The 17,111-nt window shown below is 39.2% G+C and overlaps 1 protein-coding gene, 1 long non-coding RNA gene and 1 other non-coding gene across 4 annotated transcripts in view; 1 reads left to right on the forward strand and 2 right to left on the reverse strand.

Annotated features, from left to right (window-relative positions):
- Positions 1-17,111, forward strand: part of PPP3CC (protein phosphatase 3 catalytic subunit gamma) — a 96,066-nt gene that overhangs the window by 18,779 nt on the left and 60,176 nt on the right. The window lies entirely within an intron of this gene.
- LOC116584172 overlaps positions 14,031-17,111 on the reverse strand; it is a 59,611-nt gene continuing 56,530 nt past the window's right edge. The window contains exon 3 of the long non-coding RNA XR_004283078.1: positions 14,031-14,645. This is a non-coding gene — a long non-coding RNA (uncharacterized LOC116584172). The remainder of the gene's footprint in view (positions 14,646-17,111) is intronic.
- LOC116585405 lies at positions 16,708-16,811 on the reverse strand. The gene has a single exon (XR_004283603.1). It is a non-coding gene; the product is annotated as a U6 spliceosomal RNA (small nuclear RNA).

Consider the following 17,111-nt stretch of genomic DNA (forward strand, 5'->3'; position numbering starts at 1 on the left):
CTAACTGCTGGCTGATTTAGATTTACCTTCCAAACAGGAAGGGATTTTGAATTTTGACACAAAGATCTGTTGATAACCCATTGATGATCCATTAATGGTCTGGTGTCTTTTTAGCCTTTTAGAAACAGGTAATGAATTCTGTCTGCTGACAGCCAGAAATACTCTGATTCCTGGATGAGTTGTAGCTGATTGGATATTGGTAGTATTACTGTTGGTTGACTCATTTATAATAGAATTACATACATTTGTAGATTTTATTTTATTTATTCTTTTAAATATGTAATAAAATAACATGGTATAGAGTTTTTTTGTTTTGTTTTTTGTTTTAAATATTTCATTTATTTATTTGTCAGGCAGAAGGAGAGGTAGAGAGAGAGCGAGCGAGTACACAAGCAGGCAGAGAGGCTGGCAGAGGCAGAGAGAGAAGCAGGCTCTCTACCGAGCAAGAAGCCCATGTGGGACTTGATCCCAGGGGACTCTGGGATCATGACCCGAGCTGAAGGCAGCGGCTTAGCCCACTGAACCACCCAGGCATCCCCATGGTATAGAGTTTTAAAAGGTATATATCATAAAGTCTTTTTCCTATTCCTAATTCTAGGCCGCCAGTTGCCTGCCATAAGGATGTTAAAGCCTACCATGAAAGGCCACCAGGAACATATCTATGGTCAGAAAATAAGTTCACATTGATTTAGCTTGCTACAGCAGGGAATAGCACACACCAGAATAACTGTGGGGCATTTCAGAAGTGGGGAGTTAGCAAAGAAGATATACAAGGTTTTAGGAGCTGGAGTTAGTCACGGAGTGATTTTAGGGTATAAATTAGTAGTTTGGGTGGGAATTGGCTAGAATCTGTAATTTAGGTGAGTTGATGGAATAGTCAGTGGCTTTATCTTTAGAACACATGAGTCCCTCAGGAGTTACAGTTATATCAGTGTGTCTTGATATTGGAATATAACGAGCTAATGTTTAAAAGGATTTGAGCTTAGATAGTATGTAATGCACTTTGTGGCTTGGTTTGGTTCAGTTTATCTGTTTTATAAATCATAGTGTTTTTCTGAGTGTTTGTGAGCAATTTGTGTTTTCTCTTTCAATCCTCAGTCTCTGCTTTTGATCATTTGTTAATGACTTTGAGAGACTTAACATTTAGGGGAAGTGATCAGTCAAGATCTGTATCATTGGGGCGCCTGGGTGGCTCTGTGGGTTAAGCCTCTGCCTTCAGCTCAGGTCGTGGTCTCAGGGTCCTGGGATTGAGCCCTGCATCAGGCTCTCTGCTCCTCGGGGAGCCTACTTCCCCCTCTCCCTCTGCTTGCCTCTCTTCCTACTTGTGATCTTTCTCTCTGAACTAATAAATAAATAAATCTTAAAAAAAAAAATGATCTGCATCATTGTTAGATAGGTTGTGAATGTTTATCAAGCTTTTGATGGTAGTGATTTTGACCTTTATAAGCACCAGGCCACTTTGTTCTGTTTCTTAGATTTGTTAAATCATCTAACATGATAATATGTGACTGTAGCATTTAAAACCTGGAGATCACACACACATGGCATTTACAACAAACAAAACTTCAAACAAGAGTTACTATTAAAGTTTGAAATAATGTTCTATGTATTCCATATCTATTTGGATCTTCCTTTATTAAGCAAGTCACTTTTTCCCCTTTGATTTTGGATATGGATTGTTCACCTTGTCAGTGTCTGAAAAATTTAGTCCTATATATGGTGATTGTCAGAGATACAGGTCTTGGTAGTACTAAGAATAAAGGACAGGGTGTTTACTGACATCTGGAATCTTGAACTAGCAGAGAGAGAAGAAAATAGCCGAGAGAAAAAAGGGCAAAATCATGCAAAGTACATGGTAATCTGTGGCTTCTAGCATCTTAGAGGTTGTGTTCTGATGATCTTAAAAGTGAGTAGTCTAGGGGCGTCTGGGTGGCTCATTCGTTAAAACGCCAGTGTTTGGCTCAGGTTATGATCTAGGGTCCGGGGATCAAGCCCAGCATTGGGCTCCTGGCTCTATAGGAAGCCTGCTTCTCTTCCTCTTCCACTTCCCCTTTTGTGTTCCCTGTCTTACTGTCTCTCTTTGTCAAATCTTAAAAAAAAAAAAAAAAAAAAAAAGGAAATAGTCTATTTATATTGTCTTCTGCTTTTGGACCAAAACAGTTTTGGAAATTCAGACTCAGCCACAATGTCTGACCATGGCAATGATGTCAGCAATGCACATAATTTATTCTCCGTAGTATCAATAGTTATGATACCTTTACAGAAGTTCTTTTGATAGGTCTCCACAAAGTTCAGTTGCTGATCTTTAGATTACAGTTGGCCATTTCAGGTGAATGTAAGGAAGAAACAGAAATTACTTGTGGATGCTGTCTGGGCTTCAGTTTATTTGTTATATTAACCAGCATTGTCAGAATGGAAGAGAGTGAAATCTTCTACTAAAGTACATAATCAGTTTTATTTTTTTTTTAAAGATTTTATTTATTTATTTGACAGAGAGAAAGATCACAAGTAGGCAGAGAGGCAGGCAGAGAGAGAGGGGGAAGCAGGCTCCCCACTGAGCAGAGAACCTGATGTGGGGCTCGATTCCAGGACCCTGAGATCATGACCTGAGCCGAAAGCAGAGGCTTAACCCATTGAGCCACTCAGGCGCCCCCATAATCAGTTTTATAAAAAGTTAGTCACTGATTATCCTGAAAGTAAGAACATGCTGTGACCAAGGGAAATTGACAAATCTTCAGGCCTTGGGTTTATTCTATAAAATGTATTACGAATTTCACCAGTACAAGCTTATTTAAGCCTACAGAAAAAATCTTTTTGTAGACAGCTGTGTTAGTCTTTGTGTATCAATATTTGTTTCCTTTAACCTGAAAGATACACAAACATTGTAGTATATTTACTTTTAATATATTTAACTTACACATGATAATTTTATGAAGACTGAACTTTTTTTATCAGGTAGTTTTTTTTCTTTTAACCCAATTTTAATAAAACAGAAAACTCACAATACTTTTGAATTAATGAAAAGTTGGAGGATGCCAAACAAAGCTGCTAATTTCTGTAATCCTTTAAAAACATTTTATTAATTAATTAATTTATGTATTTATTTTAAAGATTTTATTTATTTGAGAGAAGAGAGAGAGCACAAGCAGGGGGAGTGGCAGAGGAAGAAGGGGAAGCAGACTTCCCACTGAGCAGGAAGCCCCATGTGGGGCTCCATCCCAGGACCTTGGGATCATACCGGAGCCAAAGGCACATCCTTAACCAACTAGCCACCCAGGCTTGTTTTTAGAAACATTTTTAATAATCTTTATGTTGCCTAATGATCATTTATAAACCCAAAAATATTGTAGGTATGAGAAATATCTTAATAGTTTTATTATTCTGAATTTAGAGAAGAACAAATTCAAAAACAAATTCAAAAGGAATTGTCATTTGACAAAATGTAAATCATAACTATCCAAACAAATAGTTACAGGCAGTATCTTTATTTAATTTCTTTAGATTATATTTTTAAAAATTTTAAGTAATCTCTACCTCCAACTGGTGCTCAAACTCGAATCCCTAAGTTCAAGAGTCGAATGCTCGCTGACTGAGCCAGCCAGGTGTTCCCAGGCAGTATCTTTAACAACAGTGATTATTAGGAATGTTAACTTTTCCCCAAAAGTAAAGAACTTAAAAAACAAAAGATTTGTGAGTATTTCAAAAAGCACAGAGAGGGGCATCTGGGTGGCTCAGTCGTGGAATTGATCCCCACATTAGGCTCTCTATTCAGCTGAGAGCCTGCTTCTCCCTCTGCCTCTGCCTGCTGCTCCCCCTGCTTGGGCTCTCTCTCTCTCTCTTTCTCAAATAAATAAATAAATAAATAAAATCTTTAAAAAAGAAAAAAGCACAGAGAGTTGAGAGAATATTTTGATGATTTAAGGGATGTGTTATCCAGGCACAAAATAGCTTTTACTTTTTTTGACAAAAAGGAAATTAAATTCTAGTTTTACTTTATTTTTTATTCATGGATAATTTACATTAAAAAGATTTATAAACCCTTTTAAGCAGTTTTTTAAAAAGATTTTTATTTATTTATTTATTTGAGAGAGAGAGAGAGATGACAAGTAGGCTGAGAGGCAGGCAGAGAGAGAGAGGGAAGCAGGCTCCCGCTGAGCAGAGAGCCCCATGCGGAGCTCGATCCCAGGACCCCGAGATCATGACCTGAGCCGAAGGTAGTGGCTTAATCCACTGAGCCACCCAGGCGCCCCAATTTTTTTAATGTAATTGTTTTTTTAAAGATTTTATTTGAGAAAGAAAGAGAACACATGCACAAGAAGGGGAGGGGCAGAGGCAGACTCCCTACTGAGCAGAGAGCCTAATTCAGGGCTCTATCCCAGAACCCTGAGATCATGACCTGAGCCAAAGGCAGACCCTTAACAAACTGAGCCAACCAGGCGCCCCTATTTTGTTTATTTTTTATGATAAACCTCTCATATGTGACCAATTTTATCAAAAATTTTAACATATTTTATTTCTCCCTTCAAATTCTTCTTTATACCTGTTAAGGACCCAGACAAATAAAGTGTACTTACTCTCAGACCTTGTACCTTTATAGTATATTGTCAAATTTTTTTTTTAAGATTTTATTTATTTATTTGACAGACAGAGATCACAAGTAGGCAGAGAGGCAGGCAGACAGAGAGGAGGAAACAAGCTCCCCGCCAAGCAGAAAGCTCGACGTGGGGCTCGATCCCAGGACCCTGAGATCATGACCTGAGCCAAAGGCAGAGGCTTTAACCCACTGAGCCACCCAGGTGCCCCTATACTGTCAAAAAAATTTTTTTTTCACATCTTGGTGCAACCAGAAATTTCTCTTTTCTTTTTACCCCCAGATTTACTGAGATATAATTGACATATAACATGTAACTTAAGATGTACAATATGTAATTTGATACACCTGTATTTTGCAAAATGATTTACCACCATAGGATTAGCTAACAATGTATAACACCATATAATTACCATTTCTTTTTTGTGGTGAAACACAACATTTATTATTTAAGACATATTCTCTTTATTTCTAGATAAACAAAAACACAACTGATACTACACATTCTCATTCCCTTGTCTTTACATATATTCTTTTATATTCATTTGAAATTAGTATAACTGCAAGACAATGTTACAGTTAAGGGCCAAGTGAAAAGGATTTTCTGAAAGTGGTATTTCTACCACCTGAATAATCTCATAACTTCCAGAGAGTTAAAAATTATAAGGGCTTTTCATTCATTAATTCTTTTCTTCTTCTTCTTTTAAAGATTTTATTTATTTATTTGAGAAAAAGAGCACAGGCAGAAGAGCGGCAGAGGGAGAGGGCTCCTGAGCTGGGAGCCTGATGCGGGGCTGGATCCCAGGACCCCGAATCATGATTTGAGCTGAAGGCACTCAACCAACTAAGCCACCCAGGTGCCCTCTTTTCATTATTTCTTAAGGATTAATTTCTAAATTCTTTTTAGGGTGATGCCAATTAGTCTTTCCCAGGTTTTACATCTCCAGGGCACATCAAAATATGGCCTACTTGCTAGGGAGGCCTATACAAGGCTGATTTTTTTTTTCAATGAATTTTTTCCTTTAAAAAAAAATTATTTATTTATCTTAGAAGGAGAGAGTGAGAGAGCACATGAATGGGGGAAGGGGTTGAGGGATAGGGACCTAAGATGAAATCAAGAGTTGGACACCCAACCAACTGAACCACACAGATGACCCTAAACTTTCTCCTTCTTATCTTGGGGTTTGGGGATTCTTTCAGGGAGGCAGTTTTAGAATTTGAATTGCATTTAGAAATTTCTTCATGTTAAGGAATGTAGACCATTGGATAATTAGAATTGTTTCCTTTTTTCTTTTCTTTTTTTAAAAAAGATTTTTTTAAAAAGATTTTATTTATTTATTTGCCAGAGAGAAAGAGGGGAGAAAAAGAAGAAAAAGAGAAAGCAGGGGGAGTGGTGGGCAGAAGAAGCAGCAGCCTTTCCGCTGAGCAGGGAGCCCAATGTGGGACTCGATCCCAGGACCCTGGCATCATGACCTGAGCCACCCATATTTCCTAAGATTTATTTATTTTTAGGGAGAAATGGAGAGAGTGTGGGAGGGGAGGGGCAGAGGGAGAGGGAGAGGGAGAATCTCAAGCAGACTCCCTACTGGGCATGAAGCCATTTTGGGGCTCCATCTCATGACCTGAGCTGAAATCAAGGGTCGGTCACTTAACCAACTTAAGTGTCATCCAGGCACAGTGCCTTTTTCCTTTTAAGGTGACTCTCAGGTAATCTTGTTCATGTCAGTAGTTCCCCAAGAGGACATTTAGAATTTAGATATTTTTCTTTGTGAAATTATGCCATTTGTCGAGTTATATTCATAATCTGAAAACATGAAAGAAGTAGATAGAGGAGGCACAGAGTGGACATTGATATAGACTGAGAAAACTCTTTTTTTTTTTTAAAGATTTTATTTATTTATTTGACAGACAGGATCACAAGTAGGCAGAGAGGCAGGCAGAGAGAGAGGAGGAAGCAGGCTCCCCGCTGAGCAGAGAGCCCGATGTGGAGCTCAATCCCAGGACCCTGGGATCATGACCTGAGCGGAAGGCAGAGGCTTTAACCCACTGAGCCACGTAGGCGCCCCTAGACTGAGAAAACTCTTAAATGACAATACGGTGAGGATGGTTTGCAACTACCTGTCTCCACAAGACAGGAAGTGACACCAAAGATCAGCTGTCATCAACTGAGGACTTGTCAGAGCCTCTGCTCCAGGCAGACAAAACTAAGCACAAGATATCTCAAGATTATAAGGACTAAGGGAAGTCCTTAGGAGGCTTTAGAAAACATGACCCAAGACAAAGTTTACATAAAGATGCTGGTCTGATCAGACCTTCTGAACTTGTCAGTATTTGGAGCTGGTGGGAAGAAAGACTTATTAGGCCTGTGTCTGTTCCGTGCTGTGGACTTCCTCTTATAGATGGATGACACTCAAGATACTGAACAAGGAGTGCCTGCCTGGCTCAGTATGTAGAGCATGTGACTCTTTTTTTTTTTCTTTTTAATATTTTATTTATTTATTTGACAGACAGAGATCACAAGTAGGCAGAGAGGCAGGCAGACAGAGAGGAGGAAGCAGGCTCCCTGCTGAGCAGAGAGCCCGATGCGGGGCTCGATCCCAGGACCCTGGGATCATGACCCGAGCTGAAGGCAGAGGCTTTAACCCACTGAGCCACCCAGGCGCCCCGAGCATGTGACTCTTAATCTCATGGTGGTGAGTTCAAGCCGCATGCTGGGTCTAGAGTTTAAACAACAACAACAAAAAGGATACTTAACAAGCAGACAGATGATAGGAATGCTGTTAATTAGGTAGAATTCAAATTTCACTCATGAACAGTATAATCTGGTAAGACTTACAGTCAGAGAACCCAACTTTTACCTTGATCCTGAAGCGTTCAACAAAATTATTGAAGCTCAGATACCTCACTGTTACAGGCAGGGTGGCCTTAAGCAAGTGGAAAGCAAGTGGTTACCTATGACAAAGCCACAGGTCTTCCCAGAAACAAGGAGGTCAGCTGAATCTTAGTGGAAATGCCAATTGTTAAATAGTCGGACACCCATAAACCAAAGATCATCAAGGATTTATTTGTAGTTAAGAAAAAAAGACTTAGGTTTATTTAACTTGCTGCAACAAGCAGAGAGAACCAGAGGAATGAGGGACCATCTCAAAAGAGGGGAGGGACAGTTAGGAAAACCTGCTCACTGAGGACTGTTGTTAGATTAGGGACTGTTGTTAGATTTTAGGGTGGAAGTTTGTAATCTGAGCAAGGATTAGTTAGAATTTGTTCACTAGATGAGTTGCTAGAACTCATTAAGTTCTAGTATAAGGTCATATCTAGTGTCTGTGCAATTACTATTAAATTAGTTTGTGTGAGGTCTTATCTTGGAACATAAGGATTTGAAGTCTGATGTGAAAAAGAGTTTGAACTCAACACCAAAAAAAAAATCTGATTAAAAAATGGACAGAGGAGCTGAATAGACATTTTTCCAAAGAAGACATGGCCAACAGACGCATGAAAAAATGCTTCAACAGCCCTGATCATCAGAGAAATGCAAATAAGAAAACCACAATGAAGTATCACCTCACACCTGTCAAATGGCTCAAATAAAAAACATAAGAAGTAACCAGTGTCAGCAAGGATGTGGAGAAAAAGGAGTAATTGTGCACTGTTGGAGGAAATGTGAATTGATACAACCACTATGGAAAACAGTATAGAGGTTCCTCAAAAGGTTAAAAATAGAAATACCATATGATCCAGTCCTTCCACTACTGGGTATTTACCCAAAGAAAATGAAAACACCAATTTGAAAAGATACATGTATCCCTGTGTTTATTGCAGCATATTTTTAATAGCCAGGTTATGTAAGCAGTCTAAACCTAAATGTCCATCAGTAGATGAATGAATAAAGAAGTGGGGTACACACGTGCACACGCGTGTGCGCGCACGCACACACACACACAGGAATATTTCTTAACCATAAAAAAGAAATTTGATTTTGCCATTTGAGACAATATGGATGGACGTAAAGGGTATTAGGCTAAGTGAAATAAGCCAGACAGTGAAAGACAAATACCATATGATTTTACTTGTATGTGGAAACTAAAAAACAAAAACAAATGAATACAACAAAAAAATAGAGAATAAACTGGTGATTGCCAGAGAGGAGGTATGTGGGGTTGGGGTGGGGTGGGTGAAATAGATAGGGAAAAAATTTAAAAAAAAAAAATGGAGTTTGAGGTTAGATGGTCTGTGATGCATGTTGTGGTTTGGTTTAGTTCAATTGATCTGTTTTATGAGTCACAGCACAGTTATACATTATGGCTTTTGTTGCAATTCTAAGAGACAGCCTGTGTTAGTTTCTCCTGTATTTAAAGCTGTGTTTATAATTGTTGAAAGGTTATAGAAAAGAATTTTGACTCTAAGAATTTTGCATTCGTTTTCTATTGCTGTGTAACAAATTACCACAAACTCAGTGGTTGAAAAGAGCAACCAATTTTTAGCTCAAAGTTCTGTGGGTCAAAAGTCCAATCATAGCATGGACTCCTCTGTTCAGGATCTCAAAGGCTAAAATCAAAGAGCACAACAGATGGAGTTTTCATGTGGAGCGTCTGGGGGAGAATCTGTTTTTAAGCTCATTGAAGTTGTTGGCAATTCTTGTGGTAATAGGAATGAAGTCCCTATTTTTTGCTGGCTTTCAACCAGGGGTCACTTCTAGAGACTGTCTGCATTCCTTGCTACATGGTTCCTTCTGTCTTGAAGCCAACAATGCAGAACTTGCAAATGAAATCTGTCTTATACTTCAACTCTCTGAAATCTTATGTATGTTACCTCTAGATCCAGATTTAAAGGTCTCATATGATTAGATCAGGCCCACCTGGATAATCTTATTTAATGGTCACCTGATTTGGGACCTTAATTATGTTTGCAGACTCCTTTCACAGCAGTACCTACATTATTGTTTGATGGAATAATTGGGAGAAAATGTGTGTATACCATGGGCCAGAAATCTTAGGCCTACCCCCTGCCTACCATAATGTCTTTTTAATGCTCTGAAGCATAAGCTTCTGTGTCATCTTAGTAACTCTTGGTGGTTTTAGGTGTAACTTAAGTTTGAGGTTGAATTTTTCATTATTACTGGTAAGAGTCAGTTTGGGATACAGCTCTGCTGATCTGAGAAAAGTCTTATTTATGTATAAAATTGATTACCATTGGGAAAGCTATTGCCAGTGGTGTTGCTTTGTGGTTTTTGTTGTTGTTGTTGTTTGGTCTTGGCATCTGTTACTTTTCTTTTTTTTTTTTAAACCATTTTCTTTTCTTTTTTTTTTTTTTAAAAGATTTTATTTATTTATTTGACAGACAGAGATCACAAGTAGGCAGGCAGGCAGAGAGAGATGGAGAAGCAGGCACCCTGTCGAGCAGAGAGCCTGATGTGGGGCTCCATCCCAGGACCCTGGGATCATGACCTGAGCCGAAGGCAGAGGCTTTAACCCACTGAGCAACCCAGGCTCCCCACTTTTTTTATTTTTTTATTTTTTTAAGATTTTCTTTATTTGAGAGAGAATGAGAGAGAGAGCATGAGAGTGGGATGAGAAGGGGGAGGGTCAGAGGAAGAAGCAGACTCCTTGCTGAGCAGGGAGACTGATGTAGGACTCCACCGTGGGACTCCACCGTGGGACTCCAGGATCATGACCCAAGCTGAAGGCAAGTTGCTTAACCAACCGAGCCACCCAGGTGCCCTGTTACTTGTCTTTCAATAAAGTCTATAAAACTTGGAAAAAATGGAATGTAGGGCAAAGGAGATAGAAAAAAACCAAACCCATCTGTAGTGTACTCTTCCTTATACTTTTCATCATTTTCTTAGTTTTTTTGTTCAGTTAAAATATCATCATAATCATATAGTATATGAAATAATTACATATGCTGACTTCTTATGTTTGTCTTTGATTATAAAAGTAATACAGTCATTGAAAAAGGTTAAAAAAACAGGAAAGTAAGAATAAAAAAATTAGTGCACTAGTACTAGCACTACCAGCACTAATTCTTGGGTATATTTCCCTAGTGCCTTTTTTTTTTTTTTTTAAAGATTTTATTTATTTATTTGACAGAGAGATCACAAGTTGGCGGAGAGTCAGGCAGAGAGAGAGAGAGAGAGAAGCAGGCTCCCGCTGAGCAAAGAGCCGGATGCGGGGCTCGATCCCAGGACACTGAGATCATGACCTGAGCCGAAGGCAGCGGCTTAATCCACTGAGCCACCCAGGCGCCCCTCCCTAGTGCCTTTTATAATGTATTCTTTAGTCACAGTTTAGATCCTATTGTATGGATTTATTTTCAGTAGAATTACCACCGGAACACTTACAGATTTTAAGTAAGAGGCATTCAATATATTATATATTGCTAAGTAGTTTTTTGTGTCTTAACCTTTAAAAATGACTTCACTGGGGCACTGGGTTGGCTTAGTGTTAGGGCATCCGATTCTTTATATCGGCTGGGGTTATGATCTCACGGTCGTGGGATTGAACCCTGCTTGGAAGGGAGCCTGCTTAAGATTCTCTTTCTCCCTTTCCCTCTGCCCGCCCGCATCCTGGCATGTATATACTCTCTCTCTAAAATAAAATAAATCTTTTTTTTTTTTTTAAGATTTTATTTATTTATTTGACAGGGATCACAAGTAGGCAGAGAGGCAGGCAGAGAGAGAGAGGAAGGGAAGCAGGCTTCCTGCTGAGCAGAGAGCCCGATGCGAGGCTCAATCCCAGGACTCTGGGACAATGACCTGAGCCAAAGGCAGAGGCCCTAACCCACTGAGCCACCCAGGCAACCCTAAAATAAAATAAATCTTAAAAAAAAAAAATGAGTTCACTCTGTAGGAGTTTTAGATTCATAAATGTTTCTTTTATTTTCAAAGTTGTAGATGTGTATGTATATGTATATATTTGTGTGTATATATCTATTAGTTCAGGCTTATAATCAATATTTAATGAATAGTTTATTAAAAAAAACACCACCACCACCATCTATCCAAATTGACTTACTCCCTAAGGGTCCCTGACAGCTGAGTTTTCACTGTTTATTATTATCATCAGTGGATCAAGGATACCAGCATTTCCACTGGCTCTTCCATCTTCTTGCTTGGGATAGGATACCCTGGCTCTGGCATCCCTATGTGGGACAGCAGCTCAGGAGAGGAAACTGCTTTGAAAAGAGTTTTTTCTTTTTTTTTTTTTTTTTTTAAGTTTTATTAAGTAATCTCTACGCCCAATGTGGGCTTGAACTTGATCTTGAGAACAAGTCGCATGCTCTTCCAACTGAGTCAGCCAGGTACCCCAAAAAGAGGTCTTTTTTTAAAAAATAATATTTTAGAGAGAGAGCGCATGTGTGCTAGTAGGGGGAGGGGCCAAAAGGCAGAGGGAGGGAGAGAATCCTAAGCAGACTCTTGAGGGTGGGTCCCTGATGTGGCTGGATCTCATGACCCAAGATCGTGAGACCTGAGTCAAAGACCAGTGTTCTACACTTAACTGACGGAGCCATCCAGGCTCCCCCTGCCGCCACCAAAAGAGGTCTTTTTTTTTTTTTAAAGATTTTATTTATTTGACAGACAGAGATCACAAGTAGGCAGAGAGGCAGGCAGAAAGAGAGAGGAAGGGAAGCAGGTTCCCTGCTGAGCAGATGAGCAGAGGGCCCAATGCGGGACTCGATCCCAGGACCCTGAGACCATGACCTGAGCTGAAGGCAGAGGCTTAACCCACTGAGCCACCCAGGCGCTCCCAAAAGAGGTCTTAAAAGAACATTTTAGACTTAATAAAACAGCATTCTGTGCCTCCTCTTACATCTTCTCCTGGTTTCTTATACTATCATGCCAAAATGTTTCAGCTGAAGGTACAGACTGATATCAGAACTCAGTGCACTGTCTTTCTTGTGAAACACTGATAGGGCTCTCTTGCTATGTAAATTTTTGTAAAGATATTATTTATTTATTTACTTGAGAGAAGAGAGAGAGTATGCAAGCAGTGGGAGGAGCAGAGGAAGAGGGACAAGCAGACTCTAAGCTGAGTATGGAGCTGACCCAGGGCTCAGTCCCATGACCCTGAGATCATGACCTGAGCCAAAATCAAGAGTTGGCCACATAACTGACTGAGCCACCCAAGTGCCCTTCTTGATGTGAATCTTTTTTAAAAAATATTTTATTTATTTGTTTACTTATTTGAGAAAGAGAGAGCATGAATGGTAGGGAGGGACAGAGGGAGAAGGAGAAGCCGACTCCCTGCTAAGCAGGGAGCCTGACATAGGGCTCTATTCCCAGACCCATTAGATCATGACCCAAGCTAAAGGCAGATGCTAAACTGACTAAGCCACCCAGGTACCCCTTGCTATGTGAATATTTAAAGAATATAGAAAATCAGGGACACCTGGGTGGCTCAGTTGGTTAAGCGACTGCCTTCAGCTCATGATCCTGGAGTCCCAGGATTGAGTCCAACATCGGACTCCCCCGGACTTTGGCTCATGATCCTGGAGTCCCAGGATCGAGTCCCACATCAGGCTCCCCGCTTGGCAGGGAGTCTGCTTCTCCCTTTGACCCTCCCCCTTCTCATGCTCTCTCTCTCTCTCTCAAATAAATAAATAAAATTAAAAAAATATATAGAAAATCATTATTTGAGTTGCTTGACAATGAAAATAGTTTATTACTTACTATACTTTTAGTTTTGAGGAGAGAGGAGAGGTAAAGACAGGTATTTTATTATGTTATTTTCCTTGCAGAGTGTCCAAAATGCAATTTGTAATTTGGATGTAGTTATTGACCGTATCAAGAGAGTTTCTGTTTGAACAGTGGGGTGAAAAAAAGAATATCATTCCAGAAACACCTTTCCTGGGGTTGGGAAGGAACTGAAATGAAGATGTGCACACAGGCAAGGTTTGATCTCAGAGTTACATAATCTTGAAATCAACCAGAACTTCTGAGTCTAGGGTTCAAAGTGAATAAAGTTTGACTTGAAAATCTTTATTACTACCATGATATCTTCATTTTAAACTGGGAATTTGGGACGCCTGGGTGGCTCAGTTGGTTAAGCAGCTGCCTTCGGCTCAGGTCATGATCCCAGCGTCCTGGGATTAAGTCCCACATCAGGCTCCTTGCTCGGCAGGGAGCCTGCTTCTCCCTCTGCCTCTGCCTGCCATTCTGTCTGCCTGTGCTCGCTCTCTCCCCCGTCTCTCTCTGATAAATAAATAAAATCTTTAAAAAAAAAATTTTAATAAAACTGGGAATTTGACATTTTATTTTGAACCAAGTATTTTTAAAATTTTGCCTTATAGCAATAGTTTATTTTTGCATTTTTATCCCTTCTGTTCATTTAGAAGAAAAAAATGCTGATTTTTTTTTTCAACAACTAGCAGATCAGAAAATATTTAGTTTATGCAACTTCTCATGTAGCACCCTAAATTACTTTTGAAACATTTGGGAATGTATCTAATGTTTTCCTTATAATAAATGAATAAATATTCTCATTTGGTAATTGCTTAGAAAATATAGGATGGACAATTTTAAAAGAGCTCTGATTTAGAGGTATTGTTAGAGGCATTGGGAACTTACTATTTTTTTTACTTTGAAATAGAGAAAATATGACAGATTCTCCTTTTCAAGAAATGGCCACAGCTGTATATCTAGTCGAGATACTCACAGGATTTTGCCACCCTCCATTAATAGGTGGAATCCATTTCCTCTCCCCTTGAATTTGGGCAAGCTTGCTACTGTTCCAACCAGCTGGGTGTGGTGGGAGTGATAGGATGTGATTTCTGAGGCTAGAATATAAAAAGGATACAGGTTCCTCTTGGCTTTTTCTTTTTCTTGGGATCCATGTTCTTGGAACTCAGTCACGTGAGCAGGCCACGTGTAGATCTTCTCATTCCAAACCTGAGCTAAGCCTCAGCCAATAGCCCGTCTTAACCACTCGATGAGTGAGTGAGTGAGCTTTCAGATGATTCCAGCTCCTGGCTATCAAGTATCTGGTGGAGCTCTCGATATCATGGAAGAGAAACAAGTCAGCCCCACTGTTTCCAGTGCTGAATTCATGGTCCACAGAATCTGTGGGAGGTAACAATAATTATTGTTGTTTTAAAGCCACTAAGTTTTGGGGTGCTTGGGTGGCTCAGTTGGTTAAGTGTCTGACCCCTGGTTTTGGCTCAGGTCATGATCTCAGGGTCGTGAGATCAAGCCCTGGATTGGCCTGCTTAAGATTTTCTCTCTCCCTCTTCTCCTCCGCCCCTCTCTAAAAAGAGAAGAAAAAAGAAAAAAGAAAGTCACTAAGTTTTAGGTAATTTGTTATACAACAGTAAATAATTATGTGCAAGTTTTAGACATCTATTATAGGGGAATAATCAGATGTGGACACAGATATATATATATATATATATATATATATATATATATATATATAAGAATTTTCACTATAATATAATTTATAAAAGTATATAAATTTTTTTCTGAAAAAGCCTGTCAGTAAGAAAATCATTAAATTTGTGATACATCCATTATTTCCTCAAAGAAATTAAGTTTCTATATTTTCAAAAAAGAAAGTTTAAAGAATTTCTGCATAGTCTATTCTGTTATAATGATTATTAAAAAATATAAAATATAAAACTCATTAAATTGTATGCTTATGTAAGTAAAGATGATTAAGGAAAGAAGTATATATCTGATAAAGGGGACCTACTCAGAATATGTAAGAACTTTTACTAGTTAATGGAAATAATATGTTAAGTAAATTTTTTTTTAAGATGTTATTTATTTGATAGAGAGAGATGACAAGCAGGCAAAGAGGCAGGCAGAGAGAGAGGAGGAAGCAGGCTCCCTGCTGAGCAGAGAGCCCGATGCAGAGCTCGATCCCAGGACCCTGAGATCATGACCTGAGCCGAAGGCAGAGGCTTAACCCACTGAGCCACCCTGGCGCCCCTATTAAGTAAATTTTTAAATGGATAAAAAGATTGATTAGACATGTCCCAAAGATAGCTAAATGGCCAATAAACAGATGGAAATGTGCTCAACATTATTTTTCATCATGGATTTGTAAATTAGAACCCCAAAGAGGTACCTGTAGACACTCACTATTATTGAATAAAATTTAAAAGCTTAACCAATACCAAATGTTGGCAAGGCTATAGAGAAACTAGAACCCTCACAACTCACTGATGTGAATAAAATAGTATAAGCCTTTGGTGAACTGTTTGACAAAACTTATGTCTACCCCCTATCTTGCAGTCCCACCCCTGAATATATACCCAAGAGAGAGGAGTGTTTATGTCCACTGTAAGAGAGATAGAAAAATGTTCATAGCAACTTTTATTCATTTTATTTTATTTTTTAAAGTAATCCCCACACCCAGCATGGGGCTTGAACTCATGACCCCAAGATCAAGGATCACGTGCTTCACTGACTGAGCCAGCCAGGTGCTCCCATAGCAACTTTATTCATAATAGGTCAAAATTAGAAAGCTAATCTAGTAACACATTTTGCTGTGTCTAGCCTAAGGCTTAGCATGTAACCGTTTTTAGTTTAATATGTGATATTAATGAAAATTAATGTAGGGCATCCCAGTCCCCAATTTTCTAACCTTTTTTTATTATGTTCAGTTAGTCAACATATAGTACATCATTAGTTTTTGTTGTAGTGTTCAGTGATTCATTAGTTGAATATAACACCCAGTGCTCATCACAATACGTGCCCTCCTTAATACCCATCATCCGGTTACCCCGTCCCTCCACCCCCCTCCCTTCTGTAACCCTTAGTTTGTTTTTAAATGGATAAAAAGATTAACTTGTACAACTTCCCATTCAGTTTTCCCTCCCTTCCCCTGTGGTCCTTCATTCTATTCCTTATGTTCCACATAGGGGTGGAACCATATGATAATTGTGTTTCAATCTGCTTGATTTATTTCACTCAGCATCATCCCCTCAAGTTCCATCCATGTCAGTGCAAATAGTAAGTATTCATCCTTTCTGACGGCTGAGGAATATTCCATTATATTTGAACCACTTCTTTATCCATTCATCTGTTGAAGGATATCTCCACTCCTTCCACAGTCTGCTTGTAGTGGACATTGCTGCTATGAACATTGGAGTGTGTTTGCTCCTTCTTTTCACTGCATCTGAAAACTGTGGAACACTTCACAAATTTGTGTATCATTGTTGTACAGGGGCCATGCTAATCTCTGTATCGTTCTAATTTTAGTACATGTACTGCTGAAGTGAGCACCCAATTTTCTAACTTGAAATTTCTTAAAATCCTCTGATTTTGAATTTGGAGGACTAATAGAAACAACTTACAGATTGCCTAGAACACATTATAAAAATGCCAACTTTTTCTCTATATTCAGCTCCAATATTCCCTTACTCTTGGATCATTCTTTAGTTTGATTCATTTTTTTAAAGAGTTTATTTATTTATTTGTCAGAGAGAGATGGCATGAGCAGGGAGAGCAGCACACAGAGGGAAAAGCAGGCTCCCGGCTGAGCAAGGAGCCAGATGTGGGACTCAGTCTGCTGACCCAGGGATC

Source organism: Mustela erminea, chromosome 2 (assembly GCF_009829155.1).
Source record: "Mustela erminea isolate mMusErm1 chromosome 2, mMusErm1.Pri, whole genome shotgun sequence".
Lineage (NCBI taxonomy): Eukaryota > Metazoa > Chordata > Mammalia > Carnivora > Mustelidae > Mustela > Mustela erminea.